The sequence below is a fragment of the Myotis daubentonii genome, chromosome 6 (assembly GCF_963259705.1).
Source record: "Myotis daubentonii chromosome 6, mMyoDau2.1, whole genome shotgun sequence".
In the NCBI taxonomy this organism is placed as follows: Eukaryota; Metazoa; Chordata; class Mammalia; order Chiroptera; family Vespertilionidae; genus Myotis; species Myotis daubentonii.
This window is the reverse complement of record NC_081845.1, coordinates 48,901,785-48,927,148: the sequence shown is the minus strand read 5'-3', so window position 1 is coordinate 48,927,148 and position 25,364 is coordinate 48,901,785. Positions and strand designations below refer to the sequence as shown.

General features: G+C 36.4%; 1 pseudogene; it reads left to right on the top strand.

Moving 5' to 3' along the window:
* Positions 1–1,281: 1,281 nt before the first annotated feature.
* On the top strand, positions 1,282–2,240 carry LOC132236474 (TCF3 fusion partner-like; annotated as a pseudogene).
* Positions 2,241–25,364: the final 23,124 nt, after the last annotated feature.

Sequence of the window (25,364 nt, the reverse complement as noted above, 5' to 3'; positions counted from 1 at the left end):
TTTCTAGTTTTAAATCAAGGTTTTAGAGAGTATGCATAATATTCATTTATATACATAATGACAATAAGAAGATGCATATATGAATATGTGACTAGTCTATATAAAAACATGTCTATGTATTATTTTGTTTAACCGAGGTATAGAACTGGAGATGGTGAAGCAAAGAGGAATGTTATATTTTTTAGTGTGTATTTTATTTTTATTTCATAGTTTCTTTTTCAAATAATGTTTATTATTTTTATAAATTAAAAAATACTCAGTTAATTAAAAACAAATAAGAATTTTAAAGAAAATAATAAATCCTATTTCAAAGGATTGTTATAGGACTCGAATATGATGGGCATTAGAGCTTTGTAATCAAGAGCCCTAAAAAGAATTTATAATTCTATGATTTCCAGAATGTAACACTTAAGAACAGGATTTTGACATATTAGATAGTGTCCTTTTGTAATATCCATGTCAATAGCATAAACATATGTCCCTCTTTTATAATAATTTAGCTCTTATTTATTGTGAAAACTTATTTACCAACAGTGGAATTTTACTTGTCTAATCTAATAAAAGACCAAAATGGTAATTAACCATACCTCCACTACACTTCCCATTGGCTAATCAGGGTGATATGCAAATTAACTGCCAAGAAAGATGGTGGTCAACCGCCAACAAAGATGGCGTTTAATTTGCATAGGTAGGCACAATGATGGGAGGCGAAAAGGGAAGGACCTAAGAAGCCACCTGTTGTTGACGCAACCCAGGAGGCAGCCAAGAGCCAGAGAACCGGGCGCCTTTGTGATCTGAGAAGCCGGGCTGCCTTTGCCAGCCCTGGGCCAGTAATCAGAGAAGCCGGGTGGGGCAGGGAAGAGGCAGATGTCCACCTCTTCCCTACCCCGCCCGGCTTCTCAGATCACTGATCACCAGTGATTGGAGAACACCCAGAGGCGGATCCGGTTCCCGGGGCAACGCAGCCAGGTCCCAGAAGGAGACCCAGGGGCCTCCCAAGAGGAGAGTCTCCGTGGTCAGATGGCGCGGTGTCAGGACAGGAATAAGGACGGAGGTGACTCAGATGCCTGGCCAAGGCATTAGACCAGCCAGCAGGGCCTTTCAGCTGGGACTCGGGGTGGCAGTGGGGCGAGGGAGGCGAGTGAGAAATAGAGAACCACAACTCCCAGGAGGTTAGCGGCTGGGGCCTGGGTTCCTGGCCTTGAAGTCAGATGGGGCCTCTCCTTTTGCACTTGAAGAGGCTTGCAAGGTTGGAAGTTCTGCGCAGGGAGCCAGGGAGAAATGGAGCTGGAGCAGAGAGAGGGGTCCATGGCAGCTGTGGGCTTTAAGGAGTTCTCAGCACCTCCCGGCTTAGAGCTGGCGCTGCCTCCACTGTTCAGTGGTCACAGCGGAGGCAGCTTGAGACCGAGCTGGAGTTCGTGTCGGTCTGGGCAGCTTCAACCTCCAGGAGTGAGACGAAGAGGAGGAGGCAGCCCAAGGCCAGAGGCCGCGGTGCCAAGGGGAACTCAATCGCAGGAAGTACCAGGCGCTGGGTCGGCGCTGCAGGGAGATCAAGCAGGTGAATGAGTGGGTCCTGAACAGGCTCCATCAGATATAGAGGATAACATGGAGACTCCAGCAGGAGCGGAGGTTCCTCATGAGGGTGCTGGACTCCTACGGCGACGACTACCGGGCCAGCCAGTTCACCATCTTACTGGAGGATGAAGGCAGCCAGGGCACAGACGCCCCCACCCCAGGCAACTCTGAGAACGAGCCTCCAGAGAAAGAGGGGCTGTCCCCGCCCAGGAGGACACCAGCGCCCGCAGAAGCCAGCAGCCAAGCCTCTGGCGAGGGGCCCAGTGGGCGGAAGAGGCGGTGAGTGTCACAGGAAGGGTGCCGGGCGGGAGTCCCACTGACTCCAGAGCTGGCCTCCGTGCAGATAAAGGTAGAGGAAGACTTTGGCTTCAAAGCGGTCGAGGCTCTGGACTCAAGTTGGGTTTCTCAGGGGCCAGACAAGCTGCTGCCCTACCCCACCCTAGCCAGCTCCCCCTTTGACTGACCCCCCAATAAACAGGCCCCATGCTCTCCTCAGCAAAAAATAAATAAAAAAGCTTATAGAGGCATGCTTATAGGATCAAATAGTATAAATATAGATGTAACAGGACAATAAAAAGAGAACCTGGCTATGATGATCACCTGAACGCTGCCTCTGTGTCATTCCTTCTTCGCTGACTCCGTCCACACCTTTGGGAACCCCTGGACCTGCTGGGGCTGGACCCCAACATTCCTCTTCTTATAAGGACTTCTGTGAGATGGGCTAAGGGTCCCACTGGAATTGCCTCAACTTAATGTAATCCCCTCTTTAAAGATTTTATCTCCATATACAGGTACATTTTGAGGTTCTGGGGAATTAGGATTTTAACATACATTTTGTTGTTTACCCAAATCAGCCCTTAACAACCAGCATGTTTCAGAAAGTAGATTCCTACAGGGTTATTTACCAAACATTCAGAAGTATTTTTAAAAGAGCTAAGCCCCTCGCCCACCGCGCGGGCCCCTCCCGGCCAAGTGCGAAGGCCTGGGTTCCTGGCACCAGAGGAAAATTGGTGCCAGCAGCCAGGGGAAGGGGCACCCAAGGGGCCCCAGATTGCGAGAGGGCACAGGCCGGGCTGAGGTACCCACCTGAGTGCACAAATTTTTGTGCACCGGGCCTCTAGTCATTATATATAATCTCACATGTGTTTCAGTTGCTCTTTAACTTAAAAAAAATATGTGTTAGTTTTTTTAAAAGTATCTAGAAGAAAGTCTTTGCATAATCTTAATAGGAAATAGCTGTATTTCTGTTAAATATAAGACTATTCTAATTTCTATGCCTTTGCATGTACTGTTTTCCATAAAAATAATACTTTAAAATATCACAATGATAAGTAGATAGATTTATGGTTTGGGAACTTAAATTAACAAATCTAATTGTATTTTTTAATGTTTTCATTTAGTACTGTCATACTTAAAGTATTAAATGACTTGAAGAAGAGTGATGGTAGAATTTCCCAGAAGATAAAAAACAAAAATAAAACAAAACAAACAAAAAAATCTGTGTTAGGACCATAATGTTCAAAATAGAGGACATATATGTTCATAAAGATTGACATATTTCTGTAATCTTTTTAAAAATAATGAAATGTGGCTTTAGTTATGTAACTCAAAACTCATGTTTCTGCAGAGTTCATAAAATAATTGAAAGTAGGGCACAATTTATTAAAAATTGTACAAGTTTAACCTTTGGGCATTTAGTGTGAACTTGAGACATAATCTTAAGATATCTAATCTCTCAATGTTGATAAAAAAGGCTCATGAGCTTTGGTAGCTGGGTAGGAAGACATTTATTAAACAAATCCCCTTTTATTTCTCTTAGAGTCTTTACCTACTTTTCATCCTCTGAAAGCCATCCAGGGCCCTACGTCAGTTTCCTTACGTCCATATCAACTTGTTCCTCCTTTGCGCCCATGGGTTCCACCGACAGGACCTCTGAGAATACATATCATTCATTGTTTGAGTGGTTGATTTGAGCTTTTCTTCCTCTGTAAAAATCTCTCCAAAAGGTAATGTTTGCTTTTACAATATATGGAAAGAATTATTGGAAATTAGAAATTACACAGTGGTTTTCATGGCAAATGTTATTACAAATATGGTGATGTGCAAAGTTTATTAAATGGTGCTCATTTAAAGTTCAAATGTTAATAGGGGATGGATTTTCACAAAGCAAAGCAGAGGCCCTATTGGAGTCCTGGCTGTTATTCAAGGTCATGCATCTGATTTGTTGGGCAATCTTCAAGAAAGTCACTTATGTGGCCTTAACCTGAATCCAGAGGGTTTTCTCCCCATCTGTAAAAAATTAGGTTAATAACACATGTTTATTTGTAAAGTGCTTTGGTATGCTCAGAGTAAAAAAAGGCACAAGTGCAAATATTGTTAATATTGTATTTATTAATTGCTGAGGATGGCTTCAGTGCACCTTGGCTATTTAAAAATCCTGCTTGCAGCTGTGAAAACATTATGCTTAACACAAGCAATTATCAGTGGGGACTGGTGCAGAACTCACAGGGAAGGCAGCTGCTGGAGGGGTCATTTATTAAGAGTAGAGTGAGAAAGGAAAGAAACTGCAGGTAGTATTTAAAAAGTGAGTATAGTATATTATAAAATGTTATATATCATATATTAATTATTATATATTAATTATATATGTATATATATTGAGGGAGAGTGTGTGTGTTACACAGAGATATATGCCAAAGATTCCTGTGTCTATGATTAAAGTCTGATTAAATCAGACTATGGGCCTTTTTGTTTTGTTGTCAACCTCTTGCCTTCACCACCTTCCCTTAGGCATATAAATCCCCTTCCTTCTACAGAGCTTGCTACTGTATACAACGTATAATTACATTTTTGTTTCTCAGTAAAGGTAAACATATTAAAGTATTGTAATAAAACTAGAGGCCTAATGCATGAAATTCGTGCAAGAGTAGGCCTTCTTTCCCATGGCTGCGGGCACTGGCTTCCCTCTGGTACCCAGGACCCAGGCTTCCCTCGGGTCGCTGGCAGGCACCTGAGACCCGGGCTTCATCCTCGAAGCCCTGGCTTCGTCAGGAAGGATGTCATGTCTAATTAGCATATTACACTTTTTTTTATTATTATAGATAAAAAGAAGGAAGGAAAACCTAGACAGAAAGTATCAGAAATATATGTCTTTGTGAAAAGTACATGTTCTCTTCTTTTGTCCCTCCAACTCTAATAGAGCATTTGTTTAGTTTGGCACCAGAAAGATTAAAAACATTTGTGTTTCTTTGCCTGTAATTTTTATTTCACTGATCTTCTCTGTGGATGAAGCTGTACCCAAGTTTACTATACCCTAATTTACTAATAGTCAAAACCTTTTATTGTCAATTTTCTAAGGTGGTGTATGTGAAAACTTTGAACCTCCTAACATCAGTTGTGTTGCTGCTTATGGAAATGTGTGGCCTGACAGAAGATAAGACCCTGACATGAGGGTTAGAGGAGTGCAGCTAAAGCTTAGCGACCTACTTCCTGTTCTTTACCATCCACCTAAATCCACCGCATGTCCTTCTGGATGAAAGCCAGGGCTGCAAGGGAAGCCTGGGTCCTGGGTGCCTGCTGGCGGCTGGAGGGAAGCCCCAGTCCCGGGTGCCAGAGGGAAACCAGAGCCAGCAGCTGGGGGAAGGAAGGCCTACTCCTGCACAAATTTTGTGCATCAGGCCTCTAGTGCAGTGGTTCTCAACCTTGGCTGCGCATTAGAATCACCTGGGAATCTTTTTAAAATCCTGATTTATGGGCCTCATCCTCCGGAAATTCTGTTTCTTTGTTGTGGGGTAGGGCCACAACATTAGTAACAAAGAAACAGAATTTCCAGAGGACAAGGCCCAGAAATCAGGATTGATTACATAAAGATTCCCAGGTGATTCTAATGTGCAGCCAAGGTTGAGAACCACTGCTCTAGTGGCACTATAATGTCCAGCTAATTGATGACTTTTCTGCTATTTCTTCTCTCCTACATCTGCCTCCCGCATCTCTCATTTTTCCTTCCTCTATTTTTTTTTCCATTTCCTTTTTTATGTTTCTCTGCTTTCTTCTCTCTCTAGATTGTGGAGTTTTACTTGTGATCATTAAATTGATAAAAAAAAAAAAAGTCATCTGAGCAATGTGTCGGCCAGTAATCTACAGTGAAACTATGACAAATTAAATCAGCTGTACAGATGATTCAGGTAAATTAAAAGCAAGACAATATTCAGAGGAAGTGACACACATTGATGTTTTATACTAACCAAATTAAACATTGTTCCCTATATGTTTTGTTTTGGTTTTATGGACCTTAGCTAATAGACACTCTTATGCTATTGTCAACCTATTTGTTTTTAAACTATTTGGAGAGAAATAGGTTAATAATATTCTTTTTTTAGGGTTACACTATCGTCCTTGATAAAAGAAATACTTTCTCTTATTTAAGGTAATTTCTTTCATTCATATTCTTCATGCTCTTCCCTACTCAATTTCCATCTGCTACAGACAGCCTTTCTATACTACATTATTTCTTTTTCTTTCCATATGTTCTTATAAAAAAGCTATGCTATTATTTTATTAAGCTTATGATGCTTATGTTTGATTTGTTATGATTATTAAGATCAATTTGTGGGCTGAGGTGGACTTTTAATCTAATGCTTTAGGAGTAGTATTCCTTAAAGTGGAGTTTTGGGGAGGCAGTTAAACTATGTGAGGATCAGTTTGATACTTTCAAATTTTGTTAGAGGAGGATAACATAGTCTTTACTCTAGGGTTAATTAAGCCTTACTACAAGATGTAAACCTTCTTGGGTCTCTACTGAATATCAGAGTTATTCAATTAATTTTCTCTGAACTGGCTGATTGAAACTTGGACATCTCTGTGCATTGCTTAAATTTGAGGAGCATTTCATCTTAAATCACCCTAGCTTTTCTTGCCCTTGAATTTATTCTTAGCAAGGCTTTATGAATCCTTATCCCATGCATATACCATAAGTGTGTACCCCAACGTTCAAGATTACCCCTGCTTAGATTTTTACTCCGGAGCTCTTTCGTTGTGTGGCTTCCTCTCCTTCCCAGTAGCCTGCTTTACAGGTTCCAGCTGCTGAGCTCCTTAAACTCTGACATCTGTCTCTGAGATTGCCTATCGTTCAATATCTGAAAGCATTTGATTCGTAGGTTTTCCTTAGTTTTCTATTATGATACTGTAATTTAAGTTCCATTCCTTCCATTTTGGCTAAAAGCAGACATAAGAAGTAAGTTTGGATTGTATGTCTTTTCTGCTGAGTTAGTATCATTTGGTTATCAAAGCTTTTTTTATATATACAAAAAATTTCATTGTAAAATACTTTGCTGGATGCTGAACAATGAAAACTAGTACAAATTATAAACTAGAGGCTTAGTACACTAAATTTGGGAACAGGTAAGGTCCCTAGAGGCATATCGGGACTGAGTGACATGCGCTGGACCTGCCCTAGAGCCCTCCTATGGTCCCTCCCTGGCCTGGTCATGCACCATTGGGGTCCCTCAGCCTGGCCTGCACCCTCTCACAATCCAGGACCCCTTGGGGGATGTTGGAGAGCCAGTTTCAGCCCAATCCCGCAGGCCACTCCCCTTGGGAGGGTGCCAGACACAGGGCTCATGGCTGGTGAGTGCTGCTGCGGCAGCACGAGCCTCTCCCAATAGGGACTGATTGGGCGTGATCCCGGCAGACACAGTGGGGCCAGAATGAGTGGGAGCAGCAGGTAGGAGCTGCAGGTAGCATTGGACTGTGGGTTTTGTCCCGAACCCTGCAGGCCACCCAGAGGGACTCTACCCATGCACAAATTCGTGCACTGGGACTCTAATGTTACTATAAAATAACTGGACTCAAGATAATGTGATAATAGACTTGTATATGAATAAAGAAAAATAGAGATACTATAAAGTATCTGGCAAGTATATCATTAACTGACTTTCAATGAAGATGTTAGATTAAATTAAAAAGGAAAAGATGAGGTTATCAGCAAATTATATTAGTCCAAATGAATATACACTTGAGAGATGAGCTAAACACTTCAACCCTTACTTTTCACTATCAACAAAAATTTATTCAAAATATAGCATACATCTAAATTTAAAAGCTCCAACTATGAAATATAAAGAATAAAGCTAAAGAGAGATCTTTCTGTATTTGGGGTAGGTAAATATTTCTTTGAAAAATCACAAAAGAACACTATAAAATTAAGAATTGATTTGACTTGAAATATTAAAATAAAATTTAAAAATTGGCCCAGCCTGTGTGCTCAGTGGTTGAGCTTCAATCTATGAACTAGGACAGTAATGACGAACCTTTTGAGCTCAGCGTGTCAGCATTTTGAAAAACTCTAACTTAACTCTGTCACATATAGAAATTTTTTGAAATTTGCAACCATAGTAAAACAAAGATTTATATTTTTGATATTTATTTTGTATATTTAAATGCCATTTAACAAAAAAAAAAATCAACCAAAAAATGAGTTCGCGTGTCACCTCTGACATGCGTGTCATAGGTTCGCCATCACTGAACTAGGAGGTCACGGTTCAATTCCCGGTCAGGGCACATGTCCTGCTTGAGGGCTCGATTCCCAGTGTGGGGTGTGAGGAGGCAGCCAGTCATTGATTCTCTCTTATCATTGCTGTTTCTATCTCTCACACCCTCTCCCTTCCTCTCTGAAATCAATAAAAATATAAAAAATAAATATATGGTATGCTCTGTTGCCAGAGAAAAAACAATTATTTCATCATGTATTAGTTGAATATCTGTTCCTTGAAGATAAATAAGACAGAAATAAATATTTGAAATTAAGCTACATAATATGACGTAGAAAGGCCTGATCATTTATACCAAACAAAATTACTTACTTTCCTGTTGTGCATTGAAGTTTTCTTTAAAATAAAAACTTCTAATAATTAGAAAGGCATTATAATTAATAGTTAGACTTTACATTATCACATTCAAAGTGAAACCATCCTGATAGCTAACTGGGTACCTGAATCATAGAATAGAGACTCATATAGTTAAACTGTGCTAGAGTAAAATTTCAAAAGTTTATAGTTAGAAGCTAACACTTTACACTGTATCATGTTGATAGGAAAATTTCCAAAATAAGATAGAGGAGAATATATTAACCCCTCTAAAAATTATATCCTATTTTTAAATAAGTGAAATAATCTAATCTATTGCTAAAGTCACAGCAATAATATTTATTTGGCAAATATTTATGAGTAATAATTTTGTAGCACACTACCAATGTTGATTTTATACTTATTTAGCAATATAATCAAAGGATAAGTGAAAGCCTGGCTGGCGTGACTCAGTGGTTGAGCATCAACCTATGAGCCAAGAGGTCACAGTTAGATTCCAGGTCAGGGAACATGCCCCAGTTTTCTGGCTCCATACCCAGTAGGAGTGTGCAGGAGGCGGTCCCCAGTGGGGAGTGTGCAGGACGTGACTGATCAGTGATTCTTTCTCAACATTGTTGTTTCTATCTCTCTCTCCCTCTCCCTTCCTCTCTGAAATAATAAACAATTTCTTTTAAAAAGGGTAAATGAAATAAAATACGCCAATATTGGTTAGATATATGTTTTTAATTTTGCCTTGCACATATTATTCCAACCTATATATATATTGTCAAATGACTGCCTAAGTGGCGTGTGCCACAAATGGAAGACCTAGACCCACCTGCAGCTATGCATGTCTGGGATGTCAGTTAGTTCTTGGTAGCTTGCCAGAATCCACATTTTTGCAGGGTGGTTGTAGGCGGGTGGTAACACACAGATGTTTCACTGAAAAGAGAAAGTATTTGAGAGTATTATCCAAAGACTTAGACTAAATGTACAGCACTAGAGCTAAGAATACAGATAACAGATTGAAATAAATTTACTATTAGTATGATATAAAATTCCCCAAATATCTAAGAGAAGATTTAAATAAAGTTTAGTCAAATTAGGTGATTCACACTTGTCAACTTATCATATTCTGGGGGAAATAATTATGAAAACATTGTTTGGGGTTATTTCTAGGAAGATTTGCCTTTAAATTTGCATGATGAGTGGCCAAGTACAATCCCAAATATTCCCGTTACAGATCACTTAGAATAATTCTACAAATGCCATATGTGATGTTAGCAATTCTCATGACAATTACATAAAAATATGTTAATGCAAAATTTAGTTTATTATTTGTTTTACTGATAGAAAATGACATAAAGCTTGAGCATCTTATTAACAAGCATAATCAATAATGTCAATGATATTTGCAAAGTGATAACACTTTGAATTAAAATAAAACAATATACTCTTGATGATCTAGATAGTTTGGACATCTGCAGCACTCTCATTTTGTCCAGAAAATCCTTATATACTAATTTTCTTGTTCAGTGAACTAGTCTATAAGTTGAGGGTGGTTGTGGATGTCAACACTAAACCACTTAAAGTACAAAATCCATATTCTATCCAGCGCTAAAATGGGACATATGTTAGTGATAAAAATATAAAAATAGGAGCAAGAAACTCCTGTACTTACATTCAGACCTTTCCAGTGATACATTGAATGAGAGGGCAGACTTGAAAAACATATAAAAAAGAGAAACACTTTTTTTTCAAAAACCATTTTATTTTGTTTGGAGAAAAATATTCTGTTCTGATTATAAAAGTCATACATGTTTTCCAAATCATTTAGAAAATACAGAATAATAAATTTGCCATTTCAAAATTATTGTAATCCAAATATCCATGATAATATGGTTGAACAGTCATATGCAATATTCCAGTTTGTTATGCAAATTAAAATTAAAAATTTACTTATAGCTTTTATTAAATGTTTTGAGAGATATTGAGTACAAAACATAACTTTTACTTTTGCAGTACAAATAAGGTTGGATTGGACAAATTTTTCTCCAATACATTGTAAAAAAGCAATTTTCTCCCTTTACTTTTAATCTCAAAAAACAAAAAAATGCAGTTGAGACATTAGTCATATTTTTCACGTTGTAAAAGTATATAATATTTTACCAATATTCTCTTTCATAATTCATTATTTTTGTATATGTACCTATGTGAAAATGACATAAGTTAGAAATTTTACATGCATGTGCAATACCAATTTCATGTTACTGGTATTATATAGTCACGTACATATGCATGTTTAATATCTTATGAATGCTTGGTTAAAATTACCAAGAATTTAGAATCATCAGATGGAAATGAGGGAAATATTAGAATAAAATATCAATGGCAGATAAAGAAAAAATAAATAAAATTTTAATAAGTAATGGCAACTTTAGGAGGATGCATAAAATGATAGTTTGAACAAGTTAAAGCAACCAAGAATGCAACACCAGTGCATTTTCTCTATTCCTAACTTAGTTTCAGAGTGATTTTAAAGTTCATAATGGGAATTTGTCTTAAGTTTCTGATTATAGCTCATGGTTAATACCACCTAGAGTATCTCTCCATTACTGTAAGCTATTCCTCTTTGAGATAATTATGATCAGTGCTATCTTTTTGGTTTTTCTGAGGTGTACAGGTTTAACATAGCTTTGAAAGGTACAGAGGTTGAGAACATAAAGGTTAATTTTGTAGCAGGCACTAAAGGATTTGTTTATCTCCTTTGAAAAGAAATCTTATTAGGTAACAGAATTTTGATATGCGTAAGTAATAAATATATGCAGGAATATCATTATTGCTGCTATGAAAATTCCCCAAACTTATATATCTGAGGAATTATAGAATTATTTCATGAAAAAGTTCCTTTTTCTGGTCCAGATCTAATTGGTCCTACAGAAGTAACTTAAATATCTCTTCCAGATTAATAAATAAATAAATAAATAAATAAATAAATAAATAAATAAATAAATAAATAAATAAATGGATGAATGAATGAATAAATAAATAAATAAAGGTTGGACTGGAGGGATAAAAGCAAAAGGCAGATTCATGACCCAGGATGACCTATTTGGATGTAGTATTTAATTTTGCATTTAACCTATCAAGGAGAAAAGCTTGCAACTCTATAATAAACTTATCACAGATGTAATTAATATTTACTCTTGAAACACCTCAGGCATTATTAAACCATATATATGGATTTTTTGGGTTTTTCTTTTTGTGCCGGGGGAGAGGGGAGGGGGGAGGGTAATTGGGGGAGGAGCCAGGCGGGAGGAGGTCTATGGTTTTGAATAGTAACAAATAACATGTAATACTTCGGGAAGTGCAGAATCTGGTATAATTGAAGGAAGATATCTTCCATCGAAGCAAAAAAGTACTAAATTATACATTATATTATATAGATAATGAGACCAGGTATAATCCTTCCTCATATTTTCCATATTTGTAAACCAAATATGTTTACATCAAGGGTTTAAATTTAAAGTTTGTATTATTTTCTTTTCAGTTTTGGATGTTAATTACATTTTCAAATGTCAGTGACCTATGATTAAAATAAAATTGTCCTTTTTTCCCCCCCTGTCACTTTAGGTGTAACAAGGTTCAAGTGAAAAAATAAAATATAACACGTGAAACAGGAAAAGTTTACTTTTTAATATAAAACAAATGGGTGATTTTTTAATAAGTATTAAAATATATGGTCCTAGCCATTATTACACATAATCCAAAGGATAATTTTCTCTTAGTCTCTTTGACATTACACTAGCATCTCTTAGAAGCTTTATATATGTTATATTGGAAATTATTTCCAGAACTAGCCAACACCTAAATTTTAATTTATTAGCAACATATTGGCTAGGCTAGCAAAAGTAATTTTAATGCTTTGAGAGAAATTAGTATCAATGCAAATATTATGCAAAGTAAGCAAAATGAGCAATATATTTTGATAATGTAGATGCAGACTTGAAGGCTACATTCAATGTAAATATACACAAATTATTAACACATTTTTTCAGGAATGACAATGTTTTGACAACACAAAGACATATTTTAGCTATGTATTTAGAAATGAACAAATAAAACCTGATTCAAGCTAATCAGATATATAACAATATGAAGACATGACATAACACTCTTCTCAGTAGACTTATTTTTTGTAATACTTAATTATTTTAGCTCAGTGAACAAGTATATTTTTATCGAAAATCAAGTACATTTAATATATAAGAATGAGTTATGCATAAAATCAGCACTTCAGGAGCCACTACTATTTAGAGGGTCACAGACCTAACTAAATTTCATATTAATGAAAAGAAGAATACTGCAAAAGAGGGGCAAGCCACAGGTAAACAGTAGGTAGAGGAAGATATGATTCACTCTACCAGGAGCACCAAGAAATTCTGTGAAGAGAGGTTAAGTAAAAGTAGCAATATTTCAGTAAGGGAAGGTTGGCAGAGGAATTTTGGTATATAAAGAGAGGGAATATACAAGGAATAGTTGCCTCCCAGATGACAACACATGGTTATGTGCTTTATATACACTCTTATTTAATCACTACAAAAATTATTTGTGGTAAACAGCAATATATTTAAGGGATGAATTCCACCACTTATCACCACCTTTGTGTTATTCCAGAGCCCATTCTCTAACAATGTAAGCAATCTGTCCTTATGAAGGGAAGAAAGCAATATTTCTGGCTCTTGTGTTGACAAGGCTAACTTTGGCTATCATTTGAGCACCAGTCTTTTTATCAAGCTAGATCAGCAGTCAAGTATGTACATCCATTCTAACACTTTTCACTTTTTATCTGGATATTTGACATCCTGTTTGTAACTTTATGGAATTCATGATCAATTCATGAACACTGGTGACTTTTTATTAAAAAATAAAAAGTAAAAATAAATCCAAGAACAAAACCAAATTCATGAAATATTTCTAGCTCAAAATCTGATCCATGTATGATTGTATAAGTGTGTTGTGTTGCATATTTAGCTTATATTAGAGTCTATAAAGTAAGAGGAAACATTAAAGTTATTTTATAAAGAACACCAAAATAAAATGATAACAGTTGATTCCAATATGAATGCTAAAACCTGATCCTTCATTTTGAGAATAGTATAAAAGCCTCCATGTCCATTTGTCCAAGGGATCCTATTGTTCGAGCACTGCTGAAGACTAAGGATGGTTCTTTCCATAGGAGATTAACAGGGCCCATCTTAAATGTTTCTTTTCCCTCAGTATAAATTTGTGAAGCAAGTAATAAAATATTTTAAAGATTTAAAAACATAAAAAGATGAAAATTTAAAGCATATAGTGAGGTAAGTATATTCTAACTTTCTCATCACTGGTGTAAATATTACATTTCCCTGAGGCTCTGCATAAAGAACTCTGTTTCAACTTCGGTGATTATTTTGAAGGTAATCATTTCAGTTTCTAACTAGATGTATATGTCCCTGGGAAAATCATTCAAGTTCTCAGATACTTCTTTCATATGGAAAAGGCTAGGATTAAAATATTTGTTCCTTAAGGTCCTATAAACTTTAACATTTAGCTGGAAGTAGAGTTTTGTTGACTTAAACTGATACAGCATAGAAGGAAAAATGCAAAGTTAAGGTACACTGATTAGAGAATAACTAGTTCAGTAGGAACATATAAATCTTGAAAACAAATGTACATACATTGCAACTAGTTTCTGGACATTGGAAATCATATTTAGTATATGTTGTTTTCCTTTAATAGACAAAATGAAGTAAATAATATAGGCCTACTGATCAAACTTTCTAAAAGGCAAATAAAACATGTTTTTCTATTTGCTTATTGTATTACTTCTTTTTGCTACCCAATATGAACACAATGATATAGTTCCAAAGTCTCAAACAGTATAACTAAGTGTAAGTAAATTCTGACAGTTATATATACAGTAACTAGAGGCCTGGTGCACAAAATTCGTACATGGGTAGGGTCCCTAGGCCTGGCTAGTGATTAAGGCCGATCTGTGAGGTGACTGGTGGAGCAAAACGGGGGACCCCTGCTGGCACCCACCTTGGCTGCCTGGTGCCGCCCACTCGCTGGACCTGTCCCCCACTGCTGCTGCCAGTCACCTCCCTCTGTGGGAGGCAACTGGTGGGGCGATCAGGGGGTGGCACTGTTCCCGCTTGCCAGCTGCCCCTGTCCCACGCCACTGCCGCTGGTCACCTCCCTCTGAGGGGTGACCAGAGGGGCAATGGGGGGCCCCCGCTGGCACCTGACTTGGTTGGTCTGGGGCCTGCAGGCTGGGGGCAGCTCCTGCATGGAGCATCTGCCCCATGGTGGTCATGCACATCATAGCCACTGGCCATTCCACCGGTGGTTCAACCATTCGGTCAATTTGCATATTAGGCTTTTAGTATATAGGATATACGCATATATATTCCCCTATATTAAAATAATTTTATTCTTTACATATTTATTTTTGTATGGTGCCATATATATTTATAAGCACACACATATATCTGTATGTGTGTATATATACATATATACACTGAGTGGCCAGATTATTATGACCACCTGATATTTGTAGGCAAATTAGCTATAATTTCCCGATGAAGTTGCTAGAGGGCCAGATCATTATAAACGTCTGAATAGCACAACATACCTAAGTATCGTTGCTGATCAAGTTCATCCTATCATGTTGATGGCGTATCCCAATGGAGATGGCTTCTTCCAACAAGACATTGTGCCATGACACGGTGCTTGTATTGTGCAGGAGTGCTTTCAAGAACATGAGGGAGACTTTACCTTGCTTAGGTGGCCCTCACAATCACCAGATCTCAATCCAATTGAGCATTTGTGGGACGAAGTTCAAAGAGCCATCAAGCAGCTCGTTCCACAACCATCAAATCTCACAGAACTGGACAGTGCTATTCATCAGGCATGGTGTCAGATTACTCACATCACCTTTCAACATATCATGGAGTCAATGCCAAGAAGAATAGCCACAAATTAAGTATTGAAGGCAAAAGGTGGCCCAACGAAGTACTGATGGGGTGGTCATAATAACACTCAGTGTATATGTATATATATTTACTCTAGTTACTAGTGCTTGCATTTCTTCCAATCTAATATTTTTAATTCACTGTATTATTTCTATGGTTAAACAAAGCTATGTTTTAAATTGCATAAACATATTCAACGCTATCTATTATTTCATTTCCTATATATTTCATATCCTATAACTTATTCAGAATTCTTTTTTAAAGATCATTTTATTTTATTTTTAAAATTTGTTTATTGGTGTTTAGAGAGAGAGAGAGGAAGGGAGAGGGAGAGAGAGAAACACTGATGTGCAAAAGAAACATAGATCAGTTGCTTTCCGCGCACACCCAGACCAGGTGCCAAACCTGCAACCTGGGTATATGCTCTGACTAGGAATTGAACTGGCGACCTTTCAGAGCACAGGGCAATGTTGAATCAACTGGGACACACTGGCCAGGGTCATATTTCTCAGTTAATCATTTTTTTTTCATCTATTGTATCCACTATACTAATGAAACCACATAGTTTTTTAAGCAATAATTCATTTTATGTTTGGAATTTCAATATATCTCTGTCCAGTCTATGTAGTACACGTTGTTTTTTTGTTTGTATTCTTGTTCTTTCAATTTTTTTCTTTTATATTTTAATCATTTAAATATATTTATTATATATTATCTTTCAGATGACTTTATTACCTCTTAGCCTTGGAGTTGTAATACTCCTGTTTATTAATTTGTCATCTCTCTCTTATTGTGAATTGCTTCTTTATGCAGTTTTACAATTTTATTGAACTCATTCTCAGTGGGAGATTATATTTATGAAATTCCAATATATTCCTGAGATGAGGAAATATCTCTAGAGAGGGATTTTGCCCTTGTTCAGCCCCAGGGTTTTTACTTGTTGTTATGATATGATCACATCTCCCAGAATCCAGCACCTGGGGACTGTGGAAAGTCTGTCTATATATCCATGCGTGGTTTAGGCATGGAGTTTCTAATACTTAGTGGAGACATTTCCCTCTATTTACAGCTCCATGCGGAATCAAGCTTTCCTGAACCAGAAAACAGGTTATGTTTTTCTTTGTTTATGTAACTGTGCAAGTTCATTTGGACTCTGGACATTGTGAATATGTTACAACTCTGAACCCTAGCTTCTAAAGCCTTTACCAGAATACAGTATTTCTCTAGTCCTCCAGAACATTAATTCACATAAATGATTTTTCAGATCATGACTTCCCTTTGTAAAAAATGGCTAAAGATTAGAGATTTACCTTATTTTCAAGCTATCAGCTCAGCCTGCCAGTGTCATGGATGCTAGAAGAAGACATGAGACTCCTGGATCAGAGGTGAAGGATAGTTTATTGTTCACAACAATATCCATAAACAGAGTATCGGTATTTCCCTTTGCTAGTTTACCAACCCTCAAATTTCACAAGGAATGCTAGTCTAGCATCTGAAGATATAGAGGATTTTCTTTTGCAATAGTAATGCTGGTAGGTAGTACTAACATATTAGAGATGTTTTTTACTAAATAAACTCCAAAATAATTAAAAGTAGTCAAAGTGTTTAGAGGTAGGAAGTGAAGGGAATCATCTTATTTTTACAGTTATCTTTATAAAACTCTATTCTTTACTTTCTATTTTCTCTAGATATCATATGATATTACTTTCTTCTTTATAAGTATTTCAGTACTTGGAAGGAATATTCATCCTATCAACACAATGATATACCTTTTGAGTACAACTATTACCCTTAGGCTTACTTTTGGAGCTGGATAATATTCCTTTGTCCTGATCTGCAAAAGTTTATTACGTCATTTACCTACTGAAGAACCACTTGGTTACTTCCCAGTTTTGGAAATTATGAATAAAGCTGCCATGAACATGTATGTGCAGGTTTTTGTATGAACATACATTTTCGACTCATTGAGTAAATACTAAGGAGCACAATTGCTGAATAGTATGGTGAGAGTATGTTTAATTTTGTAAGAAACTATCTTCCCAAGTGATTGGATCATTTTGCATTAGAATGAGAGTTTTTGTTGCCCATATTATCAGTATTTGGTACTTTAAGTGCTTTAGAGGGTAGTCATTCTAATAAGTCTGTAGTGGTATCGCGTTGGTGTTTTAATTTACATTATAGTTTAGTCTTGGTGCTGTACATCCTGTGGGTTTGGACAAATGTATAATGACATATATCCATTATTATAGTAAACAGCATATTTTTCCTGCCCTAAAATGCCTGTCTATTACACACACCTCCCACCACCTGACAACTACTGACTTTTTTTTATTTCCATAATTTTTCCTTTTTCATAATGTCATACGATTAGAATCATAAAGTATGTAACCTTTTTAGATGGGCTTCTTTAACTTAGTAGTATGCATCAAAAATTCATTTTTCCCCAAGGATGTTCAGTTGTTCCAGCTTCATTTGTTTTAAGAACCACCCTTTCTTCATTAAGTTGCTTTTGATCATCCTTTGTCAAAAATTAGGCCACTCCATTTGTATGGGTCTATTTTTATGGTCTCCATTCATTTATATTGACCTGTCTGTTCTTTCCCCATTACTTTTTATTTTATTTTCTAGGAGGTCATTTCTATAAAGCATAATTTTTATTATCAGTTTCTGGAATAGTAATATTCTCATATCAACACATTCATGGAATGCATTCAGTATGTCCATTTTGGATTTCTTCATCTAGAACCTGAATATAGACACCGAGTAACTCAACTAAAATTAATTTTGTTACACACATCTCTATTTGAAATCAGTCTAAATCATGATAATTACAGCTTAGTATTGATTATAAAAGATAAATACCATGTCATTAAGCTCATACAGATTGGTTATCTATTTAGAACAAAAACCCAAGTTAGAGTTTTACTTTGTATTTCTTCTAAAATAAATTACAGATAGATTAAATATAATAAATGAAACCAGAAAATTGCTTTTTTAAATATGATTTTTTCTTTATTGATTAAGGTATTACATATGTGTCCTTATCCCCCCTCCACTCCCCCCACCCCCATGCCTCCACTCATGCTCTCACCCTCCTGGTGTCTGTATCCATTGGTTAGACTTATATGCATGCATACAAGTCCATTGGTTGATCTCTTACCCTCACCCCAACCCTCCCGAAATTCCTGCTGTAGTTTGACAGTCTGTTTAATGCTGCTCTGCCTCTGTACTATTTTTGTTCATCAGTTTATAATGCTCTTTATTATCCATAACTGAGTGAGATCATGTGGTATTTTTCTTTCATTAACTGGCTTATTTCACTTAGCATAATGCTCTCTAGTTCCATCCGTGCTGTTGCAAATGGTAAGAATTCCTTCTTTTTTAACAGCAGCATAGTATTGCTTTGTGTAGATGTACCACAGTTTTCTAATCCATTCATCCATTGATGGGCACTTAGGCTGTTTCCAAATCTTAGCTATTGTAAATTGTGCTGCTATGAACATAGGGATGCATATATCCTTTCTGATTGGTGTTTCTGGTTTCTTGGGATCTATTCCTAGCAGTGGGATCAATGGGTCAAATGGGAGTTCCAATTTTAACTTTTTGAGGAAACTCCATACTGTCTTTCATAGTGGCTGCACCAGTCTGGATTCCCACCAGCAGTGCACGAGTGTTCTTTTTCTCCTCATCCTCTCCATCACTTGTCATTTTTTGATTTGTTGATGATAGCCATTCTGACAGGTGCTTTTAAAGTGTATAAGAAAATATATGTCTGATCTTACTGGTTAAGTTCTTCCTAAGTATTTCAGCAAAGGAAAGACTTAATTATTCTGAAGTAAAAAGAAAAATATATCATAAACAAATGGTAAATGTTAGCTGTATAGGTTAATTAAAGGCTTTATAATCACTTCCTATAAAATTTTAAGAAATGAATAGCAAGGGATAAAATCATCAATTAGAAAATTAAAGGGAGATCCAAGCAAGCAAAGTAAGAGTACTAATAGTTAATAAATCTATGGAAAGTGGGTTTAATGGCAAAAAAATGCTAATTAAAACAATAATAAAATAACTTATTTTACTTTTCACATTGAAAAAAAGTTTTTAGTGTTAAATGTTGGCAAGATTGCAAAGAAGTTAATAAAAGGAGGTGGTACTCACTGAGCATTAACTTTGAACCAGGAACTCTTACTTACGTTTGGCATAAATAAGATTTTTTAACTTTATAAAAATACATTTTATTTTTAACTTCATAAATATATATTAGAATGCTGCTTTAATTTTTTAAACCCTGGACTTAAGGTTCTTTTGATTAGGCATGAGCAACATATATTAGTCCTAAGGCTCATAAATTTAACTTCTACTTTGTAAAGTAGCAACACTAAATTTAATTTCTACACTGCTATTTGTTTAGTTTCTCTACCTTCAAAATAGAATAAGGTGGTGATGTTTCTTCATGTTTCTGTATTCCATAATGTTTAGTGCCCTAATGAAGTAACTTTTGTGCTTTCTCTCAATATAAATAATTATACTTTTTGAAATTTCCCAGACTTGTATTAGAATCTGTATAGTTAAAGCACTAGCCAGTTTGGCTCAGTGGATAAAGCATGGGCCTACAGACCGAAGGGTCCCAGGTTTGATTTCGGTCAAGGGCCTGTGCAGGAGGCAACCAATCGATGTGTTTCTCTCACATTGATATTTCTCTCTGTCTTTCCCTCTCTCTTCCACTCTCTCTAAAAATCAATGAAAAAATATCCTCGTGAGGATATCCACTATGGAAGACAGTATGGAGTGAGGATTAAAAAAAAAAAAAGAATCTATACGTATAGTTACAGTATACAGGACACTGTGTAATATAATCATATAATAAAAATTGAGACAAGGTTGTTTAAGAGAAAAATAGAAAGCTGTAATCCAAAACTTGCTAAATATTTTTATAAGAGGGGCAAGAAAATGTGCTGCAAACGGTGAGGACACATTTACTGTAAATGACTTTCACAATGGGCCTGTATTTCCTGTCTTCAGTAAGAAAGCATTGCTAATCAGTTCCAACATGGTTTTTAAAACAAAGGTCACTTCTATCTGAGACCCCAAATATGCCTAAGTCACACTAAATAGTATTTTCTAAACTTACATCATACCACAAAGGGTTTATCCTACTGGTTCACTCTGGAACATGAAATATACTTTTATTAATAAAAGCCTACGAGCAGCACAGCCTGATCATGAATTATGTATGTATCTCCGTATGCTTTGTCTTCTTCCACATAATATTTGAGGGAATTATGTTCATCATTCATAAACTAATATTTATTGAGCACTGATTATGTGTGAATTTACTGTTCTAGGTGCTTAGAAACATCACTGAAACAACAGACCAAAATTCCCTGTTGAATTTAAAATAAAACAAAGAAATAAAGACTCTCTCTGCACAGAAAATTATATAGTGTTTTAGAAGGTGATCAGCAGTATGCAAACAAGTATTTCAGGTATGCTTTAGGATCATGGAAAACAGGGTGGCTGGAGCAGAATGTGTGGAAAGAACAAGGTCAGAGAGGTAGTGAGGATTAGAAATGCACTAAAGGATTAAACATAGACATGAAACTATAAAACACTTAGAAGAAATAATAGGGGGAAAGCTCCTAGACTACTAAAAATCTTCTGCACAGCAAAAGATACTATCAACAAAATGAAAAGGCAACCTACAGAATGGGAGAAATATTTGCAAAACATATGTCTGATAAGGGGTCATTATTCTAAATATACAGGAAACTCATACATCTCATTAGCAAAAAAAAAAAAAAAGCATAAATAATCCAAGTAAAAATAGGCAGAGGACTTGAATAGACATTTTTCTAAAAAAAAACTCACACAAACAAACAAAAAAACAACAACAAAAGAAAAACTTGTAAAGGCCAACAGTACATGAAAAGGAGCTCAATATCACTAACCCTCAGGGCAATGCTAATTATAACCAGACACCTCGTACCTGTTAGGAAAGCTATTATCAAAAAGGCAAGAGGTGATAAATATTGGGAGGATGTAGAAAAAAGGGAATCCTTTTGCAGTGTTAGTGGAACTGTAAATTAGTATAGCCACTATGAAAAACAGTATCTAAAGAAAAACAAAAACTTTTTTCCCCCTATCGATTCCTGACAGTCCAAAGGCTTAGGATATAAGATAAAATTTTTTAAAAATCAATTTGCAATGTATTCAGTGACAGGAAAAAGTCTCTTTTAGTGTACATATGCTCAAAAGTGGATCTACAAAATTGGCCGGGAGAAAGGCAGTAGTGGAGGACAGGTTGTTGCATTCTCTCTTTAATAAGGGAAGGGTCAACTGTAATTGTAAGTGTGGAAAACTATGAAGAAATGGTAGCTTATTTTAATGGCATGTTTCCAAATGCCAGCTATTGTTCCCTCAACACACACTGACTCAGTTAATCCTTAGCACAGCATCCTGAGTTAGGCATGTTTGTTATTACTAGATCACTAAGACACCAGGAGGAACTCAGTCAGGGTTGTGCAGAATTCACGCCCATGGTCCCTGCTTCAACCCCTCCATGTATTGTGTGTTATCCATCATGGTACATTCTGCTTCTTCTAATTTCATAAACTAGCTTGAGAGTATTATATCATTGTGTTTGAATTGTTATCACTTTTCATTGCATTTAATTTGTTATGTTTTATATTAGTATAGAGTATACCTGCAATGGAAGAAATACACGTATAAGTGATGGAATACAAGTTTTTATGTTAAAGGAAAACTGAGAGTTTACCAGCTTTGAGCTTGAAATTTCAATGCACTCAGAGGTATTTTTCAGAAAAGTTTCAATACAAAATAATTATAAGGATTGTCTTTTCATTTTGTTGATGGTTTCCTTTGCTGTGCAAAAGCTCTTTAGTTTATGTAGTCCCATGTGTTTATTTTTTCTTTTGTTTTCCTTGCCCGAGGAGACATATTAGAAATATTGCTATGAGAAATGTTTGAGATTTTACTGCCTATGCTTTCTACTAGGAATTTTATGGTTTCAAGTCTAACATTTAAGTCTTAAATCCATTTTTAGTTTATTCTTGTGTATGGTGTAAGAAGGTGGTCTAGTTTCATTTTTTGCATGTATCTGTCCAATTTTCCCAACATTACTTATTGATTAGACTATCTTTAGTTCATTGTATGTTTATGCCTCCTTTGTCTTTATCCTTTGCAACAGCATGGATGGACGTGGAGGACATTATGCTAAGTGAACTAAGCCAGACAGAGAGGGACAAGTACCATATGATTTCACTCATATGTGAAATTTAATGAACAAACTGAACTATCATGCAAAATAGAGACAGACTCATAGATAGAGAGCAGGCAAACAGCTCTGGGGTAAGTGTATGTGTAGGGTATTTGGGGGTGGAGGGATTGAGCAGAAAAGAAAAAGAGAGAGAACTCATGGACATGGACAGCAGTGTGGTGATTATGGGAGGACAGGGTATGGATGGAGGTGGAAGAGGGCATAGAGGGGATAAATGGTGATGGCAAAAATGAAATAAATTTAAAGTAGTTATAAGGACTAAGAGGAGACTCTAGAGTGGGTCTCCTAGATACAGTACACTATCAGGCAATTCTATCAGTAGAGTAACACTGACAATCCTCACAGGAAACAACTAATATTTTTGTGCCTGTCAAATGAATGGGAAACTTAGATGCCAAAGAAATGAAATCACAGAATGGGAAGAGAATCCTGACAACCTGTGTTTATCATTGATGTGAATTTAAGACTCCATAAAGCAACGATATTCTCCCATCCATATACCCAATGTCGGCTGTATCACTGCAATAAATGTATATTAGTGATTTAAAATATCTGAATAATAGACTAAAAAATAATTGGCGACACTGTATTACCAGCTCTCGGTTTGGCCTGGAGTTAATAGTGAGCACATAAACCTTATTTGTGTCTTTCTAGAACCTCTCACTTCAGGGAAATAATAACACGTTGCAGGTTGCAACTCTTTTTATCTTTTAAACCACCCTGTCTCAGTTTTGATGTTGTTATTAAATCGTAGTATTGTATCTCCCTTAGTGACATGGCTCCTGGCATTAGTTGAGGAAACAGAAATAACTGTGTAATTATTTGGTTTTGAAGACAAAAGCCCTGAAGGGTATTTTATTAAGAAATTTTAAGTTAAAGACATGGAGGGTGTGATTAGCTTATCATAAACGAGTGAAATTGTGGTTAAAGAGCAATACAAAACACATATTTACAAAGGCAAAGGGTTAGTGAAACCACTACACCAAAGCAGACAGAAGAGGTGCAGTGCTGACACTGTGTCAGTACCGAGCTGTGGGGCCAACCAGCCTCCTTTATCTACAGTTTAGGTCCAGGTTCTACCTCAGAGGTGGAGGCTGCTGCAGGGCTGAGTTCAGCTGTTAGAATTTGGGACCGTGTGTGTGTGTGTGTGTGTGTGTGTGTGTGTGTGTGTGTGTGTGTGTGTGTGTTTGTAAAATAGAAATCATGAATTGTGATCCTGTGGTAGTATGTAATTATAATTTATACCCCAATTTATTTTTCTCACCATATTAAAGTTCTGACATTTGGAAAACAAAACAAAGCAATTGCAACAACAAAAATATAGTTTTCCCTAAACCAACTGCCTATAGATGCCATAGATTTTGAAAGAGAGAGATGCAGAATCTATAGCTAAACAGCCTGATACATTGGCACAAAATAAATTTATTTGATTCCAGAATATAAATTAAACTTCTTGTGAGAGTGGCAATAACTTGAGGGAGTTGGAAACTCCTTAGAAGTGCTGAAAATAAGGTCTGTTGCAGCAGGCTTAACTCACCATTGCTATTTTTCCGAACCTTTCTCTTATTCTTTTTGTCTCTCTAAAGGTATAAAGCAAAAGGGATGAAGGAGAGGGTACTTTCTTCCAAGTGGAGTTCCTCTGCTTTTCTAGAACAACCAGTGCTCTAGAAAAAATTCAAGGGACCGATTCTCAGCAATAGAATAAAAATATCATATGTATAGTATTTTTGCACTTGATGCATATAGCTCTCACTAAGTTTGTGAAGTATAGATTTGAACTAACTGCATTAACCTCAAAAGACTGCACATGTACTTGAACTGACAAATTAAGGACATTGGATTACATTTCTTATCACAGAAGAATTTGCTTGGGCATGCAAATTATGAAATGCATGAATATATGGGTCTTAGCCAAAAAGATTAATCAATAAAACACAATAAGGTGCAATTTTCATAATTACAAGCTGCACTAAGCAGTACAGCAATATTTAAGGTAGTCTTGATTGCTATTTTATGATAAATGCATGCCCTTCCATTGTCTTTTATGAAGCATAAATATAGTTACTGTGGGGTACATTTTTTTAGTTAAGGTTTTGTTTTTTTTTAGTAACAATAAAACTGGACATTTTGCTTCTCAGACAACATTGTAGAAAATATTTAGGAATACTATTTTCTTGCTGTACAATCATTATTACTGTCTGTGGTTTTGGCTACATCATCATGCCGATGAGCAAAAGTGGATTAGAGACAGAATGGTTCCAGGGAGGCCCACCTGGAAATTTTGAGAAGGTTTCTGCGGGAGTGGGCAAGGGCCTGGACCAAGGCATTTACAGTGAGTATCATGCAGTGATGGTCCTGAGGCGAGAACTGTGAAGCACTAGAATGTAGGAGGTGAGCCTAGCACATCACTCCATCCAAGCAGAAATGCAGCGACTCCTTCCCCAGATAATTTTTCATGGGGACACAAATTTGTTCAATCTTTTCTGTAGTACAGTATAACAATGATATCAGCACATAAACTCTGTGTAATCTTTGAACCAGCAATCCTCCTTTAGGAATTTATTCAAGGAAATAAATTGAGGAAATAGAAGTAAGGAGGACTCCAAAATGTGGGATAGGCCCAACCCAGTACTG